Source organism: Typopeltis vanoorti, chromosome 3 (assembly GCF_054136105.1).
Source record: "Typopeltis vanoorti isolate ZY-2024b chromosome 3, IOZ_Tvanoo_1.0, whole genome shotgun sequence".
In the NCBI taxonomy this organism is placed as follows: domain Eukaryota; kingdom Metazoa; phylum Arthropoda; class Arachnida; order Uropygi; family Thelyphonidae; genus Typopeltis; species Typopeltis vanoorti.
In genome coordinates, this window is record NC_143551.1 from 177,377,005 (window position 1) to 177,385,658 (window position 8,654).

Below are 8,654 nucleotides of genomic sequence, written 5' to 3' on the forward strand. Positions count from 1 at the left end.
CCACCCCCCCCCCCCCCCACCCCCCCCCCCCCCCACCCCCCCCCCCCCCCACCCCCCCCCCCCCCCACCCCCCCCCCCCCCATTCTAACTCGTGAAGAAAACTGAGTGGATTATTATCTGGGGGTATGTATATTGCGTTTATTGTGTATTTGATACTATTGTGGCTATTTGTTAGTTCCAAAATTAGTGTTTCCGCATTTTCGAAGTGGGTTTGTTTTTCTATCACATTGTATTTTTCTTTGATAAATGCCACAATGCATAAGTTGTTCTGCATAAGTTGTAGGTTTGATAATTATTTATGTTGTATGCGTAAATTTCTGCGTCGTTTACTGCAACTTCGGTCAGTACTAGCGTATCTATGTTTATCATGGTATAATTGAGCTGTGTTATCAATGTAAGCCAGTGTTTTTTTTATACTTCTTATGTTTGTGTGTATGATTGTGAAGTTAGCATTGGTGGAAATGTTGTCTGACCATTTCTTCAAAGAGTCAATCACCTTGAAGTTTATGTTGTCTGACTGGATATGTTCGCCTATGTTTGAGATCCTCATTATATAGTTTTTAAATGAGTTCTAATCTTATTCTTAAGGATGTAAAGAGTTAGTGTTTTATGTAGGTAGGCTGTGTAAGTCGGATTCACTTGTAATTATGTATACTCGAGTGTTTTCATTCTTTCTCAAAAATATCTGGGAATTCTTTGTCCACAGGAACTTGTAATTTTTCTCTGTTTTTGTCTTCTTTGCTTAGTATAGAAGATTTTTGAAGTATGGGGTCCAGTGTTCCATTATATAGATTGGTGTTCGGAGTTTCATATCTGTTAGTATCGTTGTTGTCGGCCTTGTTTTCTTGCTTGTTGTAAGAATGGAGGCTCAAAGATTTCTGTTGGTAAATCGAGCGATGATTGCTGGCGGTCTCTCTTTATTTTTTTGTGGGCCTCGGTTGATATAGGTGATATCTGTGTTTGCGATTTGAATTCCAATTTTGCTGCCGATCAGTTGCATTATGTTGCTTAAGTCTTCTGTATTTTCTTTCATTATTCCCTCAATTTGAAGTTCTTTTTTTCTTTCTTTTTGTAGCATGTGTTCCATTTGACACTTGAGTGTGTTTACTTCTTTCCGCAATTCTTGATTTTCGCGTTGGAGTGTTTCTTGCGTTTCTATCGCTATCGTTAATTTCTTCTTTATTTCTCGCACGGTTCCTAACATTTCTTCAGAGGTCTCGTTATTGAACTGTATATAATGTTCATACTCGTCGAATTTTTTGTTAATTTGTTCCATGTGTGCATTTAATAAGTCTTTCACCATGAGTTTAAATGAATCAAAGTTATCTATAATTTTAGGATCCGGAAGCAGCTTACCTTGATATGCGTCGTTACTTTTCTTTGTTGTCTGGTCTTTGTTCTTCGTTTTCTCACGGCACTGTTGACATCACCATTCGGTCCGTTTCACAGCTCCTTTTGCTTTCCATGTGCTTTCTGAGATCCTTAAACAGTGGAAGTATTGTTTTTTGTTACATCCGGAACACTGCAGCCCGTTTCCTTCGTCGCTTAATGGCTTATTGCATTTGTTACAGCTCATTTTGCTTGAACTTTGCTGTCTCGGTGACCTTGCCTTTCTTCGCGTTAGCGACTATAGTGCGACTTTTAAAATGGCGACGTCCTTTGTTCTTCGTCGGTTGGTGATGGCAGTACACTCTATGGATTTCCAACACTGAAAATTTGAATCTTACTTATCCGATTTTCATAATTTGAACGTCCCTGTCTTCAGTGTGACTAATAGAATTAAATAGTAAGACTTTCGTTATAATATATAATATTATAACTAAATAATACTTTTCGTTATAATAACTTATACTAATAATAATAACAATAATAATAATAATAATAATAATAATAATAATAATAATAATAATAATAATAATATTTATTTATTTATTCATTTTATTTTTTTTATGTCTCAGATAAATTGCGTACATAGATGCTGTAATAATTATATATATATATATATATATATATATATATATTATATTTATGACACATTACAATTCTGAATAACAGATACTTGCACGTTCATAATTTTCTTCCTCGAAGCTTAGCGGAGCTTATCTGAGGAAGATAATAGATGATAGATGGTGGTGGTTTCATGGTTATATTCCTATACTGGTCACAAGCCAAGTGTTGATTTTACTGTTTGTTGGTACGTGCTTGGAAGACTTCGACTGCTATTGGAGTTTAACTCTTTTTTTTTTGCAAGTAGGGTTGGATTTAGACATGGTGTGTTTGTTTCTTTGTATTCTTGTAGTGATGGTTTTTTAAAGAGGGTTTGTCATAGGTGTGTGTGTGTGCGTGCGTGCGTGGGGGAAGGGAGAAACAGAAATTGCTCTAATTTTCATTCTCGCTATAATATTTATATAGCACCTGTTTCGGTTCTCTGTGTGTTCCTAGGTTTCTGTTGGCGAATGGCAGTTTTTTTAACATGTCAGGTACAAAAATGTTTTGGGTGACTTTGCCGTGGTGATTGTTGTACTTATATGTCATGTAATTTGTTGACTGTGGTATTGTTATTTGATATGTTGTTCTGGTCACTCAATATGTTGGGCTGTAGTAATGTTTTAACATGACTGTGTTGTGGCATAAGTGTTTCACCTTAAATAGTTTGTGTTATGTACGTGCTTCCTGCATGAGAGTGGGTTGTTACCAGAATATCAGTTTTACCATTTTATCTTGCAACCATAGTAGCCTGTTAAGTCTGTAGTCTGCACAGAATGCGTATGATGTGATTGCATATCTTAAAATGTTTTCACATAATGCTTTATAGATTAATATTTTTATGTGGGTTGGGGCAATGTCTTTTAATCTGTATAGTTTGCTTGCTATTATCCTAAGCTTGGTATGTAGGTAGTTTTGTATGGGTATTCCAACTTTGATCAGCATCGAAGTGAAGTCCGAGATAGCATGTTGTTTTCACCTGTGTAATGGTTGTGATTTTAGGTTCTGCACTTTGTGTATAGGAGGGTGAATGTTGGATAATCAGATATTTAGTTTCTATTGGCAGGGTTTGGGGGTTTTTGAATACCATTAGCTTTGTTTTTCCAGGGTTTATATATATGCCATTTTCGGTTAACCAGTTAGTGATTTGATTGATGTCGTGTTGCATATTTTTGTAAGCGATTTTTGCAGTGTTGTGAATGGATACTATGGCAGTGTCGTCTGCATACTGGAAGATTTTACTTTTTAGGGGGAGTTGGCTTATGTCGTGTGTGTATATGCTAAACAGAATGGGAGATAGGACAGCTCCTCATGGTACTCCACAGGTTACATGTACCTCTTTGCTGTATGCGGATCCTATACGTGTGGAGTGCTTTCTGTTTTTCGTGTATGCTTTAAACCACTGGAGTAGACGACCTCCAATTCCGATATGGGTTAGTTTCATTAACAAGGTTTTGTGTGTTTGTGTGTCAAATGATTTTTTTAGGTCAATGAATACCACTAATGTTATTCTGTTTTTATCCAATGCAGCATTTATTAGATCTCTGAAATCTTCCAGGAGTGATGCTGTTCCTTTATTTTTTTGAAAACCATATTGTGTTTTGGGTATGATTTGAAATTTTTCAACGTATGTGGAGAGTTTCTGATGCACGATGCGCTCCATGATTTGGTTGGTTACAGACAGCGTGGCGATGGGTCTGTAATTACCTATAATGTTTCTTTTTCCTGTTTGTGTATGGGTGTGATTAATGCAGTCTTCAGTGTTTCAGGTATGTGTCCCGTTTCGAAGATTTTATTTAACAGTTTTTGTATAACTGGAAGTTGGTTGGTTGAGTGTTTCTTGATGTCTTTTGGTCTGATTCCGTCTATCCGGTCCTTTGTTAGGGTTAATTTGTTGAATTGCCAGTGATAGTTCTTCTTTTGTTACTGTGGGGAACCACATCGACTGGGTTGCTCGTGGATCTAGTGGAGAATGTTCGTTTGTGTGAGGAAAGATTGTTTCTTGTAGCTTTTGGACAGAGTTCACGAAGTGCTGATTAAAGTTGTTTGCCAACTGTTTGTGGGACTTGAGGTCACAGGAAAAGCTGTGTTTTATTGTTTCTGTGGCAGTGGTTCTGTATATATTGTCCAGCATTTCATTAATCAGGTGACAGGTTTCCTTTATGTCATTCTGAGCTGTTGTTAACTTGTTACTGTAATAGTTTCTTTTTGCCCTTCTAATCTGTGTTGTTAGGAGATTCCGTTTTATTTTGTATTCAGCTTTTAAAGCGATATTGTTCGGCGACTTCTTAAGTTGTTTCCATAGGGCATCATTTCTTTGTATATCTGTTAGTATGTTGTCTGTTATCCATGGATGTTGTTTTGTTTGGGGGCGTATTTTTATTTTTGTTAATGCTTTGTTATATATTTTATTAAATGCAAGTTTAAGATTATTATATACAGCTTCAGCAGAGTCTAAATATGCTATGTGCATCCAGTCTGTTTTTCTGATTTCATCGTTTACTATTGTTTCATTTAGAATGCTATAATACTGTTTTGTAGTCTCAGTGATTTTTATGGGATCTGGTTAAGTGTGTAACTGTAATGCTGTGAAATAATTGTCTACCAGTTTGCATGTTATGACAGCTGGTTTGTGGCTGTTTGGAGGGGCCCTTATATTTATATGATCAATGCAGGATGAGGTTGTTGTGTTTCCGACTATCTCTTCTCGTGTATTCGACTGTATGGCTGGGGTTATATTATATGCCGATAAGAGGTCTAAGTAATATTCTGGGTTGTTATTTATGTTCCTAATGTTTATATTCATGTCTCCTATTATTATCAAGTATTCTGAGCCACCTACTTCAATGGATGAAAGCCATCTGTTTAGTTCATGTAGAAATGTTGTGGTGCTTTAGTTGGGTGGTCTGCATATGGCGTTAAATATCAAGGAGTTTTCTTGTTTGATGTTTTTAATTTCGATGCATATGTTTTCTGCATATTCTAATTTATAGTTTATTTCAGTTACTTCTAATTTATGTTTGGTAAATATTATTATACCACCACCTCGTTTTGTTTGTCTGCAGTGTTTGTGTTGTTGGAAGTGTGGCATTTGGTAGGAGGATGTCTCTTCGTTTGTCTTAGATACTTCAGTCAGTATTAAAATGTCTATTTCGTCTATATCTTCCTTCAGATAAGCTTGCAGAGTCAGCCAGTATTTTTGAATGCTTCTGATGTTGATGTGAAGAATAGATAGTCCTTTTTTGGGAGATTGTCACTTGTTTCCATTCTGTTATTGATTTCAGAATGTGGCAATTATGATCTGGGGTGATTACGTCTGCTTGATGGTCTGCATTCATGATGGTTGGTCTCACAAAAGAACCGTATGAGTTGTTGAAAGTTGTGGGGACGTAGAGAGTTGTTGTAGGTCGTGTTATACATTATGTGTCTCTGTTGTTTCGATAGGTGATGTTGAAGTAATTCCTTGTTACTGTCATGTAATGTTTCAGGTTTTTAATGCTCAGGATTTTATGTGTCGCCATGTGATGGTCGGACATTGTTATTGTGTGTAAGGTGTCCAGATCACTGTTGACACGATTTTTCATGTGTAGTGTTTCTAATTTTGTTAGGAGGCTGTTTGATGTATTTGCAGAGACTTTTATTGCGTATCTGAGTAGGGATTTGCAGATACCGCGATATAAGAGTTTTTTTATGTTGGGTGGAATAATGTCTTTAACTTGGAATAGTTTTGCTGCGATGATCCGGAGTTTGGTGTGTAGGTATTCTATGTGTTTTGTCCATTTAAGGTGAGAATCTACGTAGAGACCAAGGTATTTTGCATGTGTTATAGGTTTGATTTCTGAACATTGGCAGGTATTTTTGTTGTTAATGCAGGGGTATGTGTGACAGTGTATCAATAGTGATGCAGGGCATGTGATTCTTGGGTTGTGTATTATCAACATCTGTGTTTTGGTTCCGTTGATTAGAATTGCATTTTGGTGGAAGTATGTTGTGATTTTTAGGTCTTGTTGTGCTTTATAGAGAGCTGTCTTAAAGTCTGTCTGGATTGCTAGTAGTTCAGTGTCATCTGCGTATTGAAATATTTGACTTTTTATGGATATGTTATGAACGGCGTTAATGTATATGTTGAATAGAGTGGGTGATAATATGGCACCTTGAGGTACATCGTGTTTTACTTGTATACTCCGACTGTGACATGTACCTATTTTTGTTACCTGTGTTCTGTTTGAGAGGTAGTTCTTGAACCATGTATGCAGTGTTCGTCTTATACCTATTGATATTATTATTATTATTGTTATTATTATTATTATTATTATTATTATTATTACTGTGCATTGGCTAGGAATCATGCAATATTTTGAAGTTATTGAAATTCATTTTACAGCTAATATGTTTGGCACCCAAAGCAAAGGCAATTCAACACTCATGAATAAATTCGTATTGTATTTCTCTCTCTCTCTCGTTCGCTCGCTCGCTCTCTCTCTCTCTCTCTCTCTCTCTCTCTCTCTCTCTCTCTCTCTCTCTCTCTCTCTCTCTCTCTCTCTCTCTCTCTCTCTCACGCAATGAACAGTCTGTCACATACACTTTTAGACCATGTTCGGTGCTAACAAACCAAGAGAAGAAAAGCAAGAAATAAATAACTTCCCTGCCATCATTAAAAATGAGCCATTACTATAAGAAAATACCCAGAAAAATCACCAAAATAAAAAAAATTTCTTAGCTTCAGAACCAGGAAAGAGATAAAATCGATTGGACAGATTTCTCTCCTTTATGCAGGAAGGGGAAAGAAAAACAATTTCCTGAAAATGGAAACGATATGAAGCCCATTCATCTATTTGTCATTGATAAGGTCATCGTTTGGTGTCGCACTGATTAGATTGTCGGCACCAAACGATGACCTTATCAATGACATAGTTTGGTGTCGCATTGATTAGATTGTCGGCTTGTCGAGAGCTCCTGAAAAGATTAGTAGTATTTTGTGTTAACATTAGATATTTTACTAGAATTTTAAGTAGTATTGTTTGATTTTTGTTTCTTGGTGTGTCTGTGCAATTTTTGCGTGTTTTCTGTTATTTTAATTATTATTTTTAACAAAAGATAGCGTACACATGGCACCGATAAAGAAAAAAATGGCGGCCAGGTCGACATGTTTGTTTAAGAGTTTTTGATGTAAACGAATTTATGCAATGTGCTGTCTGTGAGATGTATGCTTGTGAAGAGCAATGGGAGTCTGGTTAGAAAGTGATAGTGGAGTTAATATGTGTAGAAAGTGTAAAGAGAATGAGGACTTCAAGCGTGTTTCGTGTGTCAAGAGTGATATCGTTAACGATAGTAAGAATGTAGAAAATGGCGGTGTGCTAGAGAATTGCGTGGTAGTGTCAGATAGGTGTGAGAGGTTTGGTGAAAGTGTAAATGAAGGTAGAAACACAGAAAGAATGGATGATTTGATCGATAATGAAAATGGTGAGATAAATGCGAGTAGCAAAATTGCCTGTTTGAATGGTGCGATACACAGAGCTAAAAGACAACTGGAGCGTATGGAAAAATGTATGTTGAACGTACCGAGAAATAACCGGCGGAGGTCTGTGATGGCAAATAATAGAATGTTCGCAAACGTCAATAAAATGAAGGAGCGAGTGCTGTATGGGGATTCGCTATTAACCTCCCAACCGGCCGGTGTGGATGATATAGTCAGCTCTTCCTAGCTTTTTTCATGGATCAAAACTTCGTCGGCATTCTACCTTTTTTCATGCCATTACCTTTCTCCGCCGTTAATCTCGTTACGGCTATTCTATAGCATTAGTGGATTAACTGTTGCTGAGTGACCTTTGTGTCCCGTCCCCCTGTCTTTACGTCTATTGTGTTGCTTAGAATTTTATTTACTGTCCTAAGTTATTTGACCTTTCTTGCCTCTAAAATGATTTATTGTGTCTCTTCCCGAAAATTGACACCAATTTCACATATGCGAAAAAAAAAATCAATCCTGAAATGCCCACTGATCAGCTTTTGCAATGAATCTATTTAGTGATAGTGAATTTTGTGTATTTTATTCTACAAATCAGTGCACCGGAAGAGATGCACTGATTGTTCTTTCACTTTACGTATAATAATTGAATAATTGTTTTTCGAATTTTAAAATTTTCAAATGTTTGCTTTGAAAATATTATGTCAAATATGTATATTTTTAAATAATATTTATTGAAATAAATATGTCCTTTTTCTTTCGTTTCTAGCGAAATAGCATTATATGGATCATCATATTTTAGATTTAGAAACGATTTTTTGTTATTTATAAAGACAAAATTAAAAAAAATGTTAAAATGCTAAATTGCCTTACTCGGTTTCCGATTGTGTCTTTTTGGTATCAAAAATTTATATCCAATGATATTTTAGCAGTGATTCTTTCCCTTCGTCATTTATTTATTTATTTGTATTATGCATATTACGATAATATCTAGTGCATAACTTCGTAGATATGTTGAAAATATAATGTGAAAAATATCATATTCGGAATGATTCAACATTTTTGCTCATTTTGAAGATTTTCTAATGTTTCCCCCCCCTCCTTATTCTCTCCTGGAAGTGAATTGCATAACTACTCTAAATTTCTCTACAGGTTTGAAAGCTCTTCTAGACAGCATTCAAATTCAGTTACGTAATTTTACCAT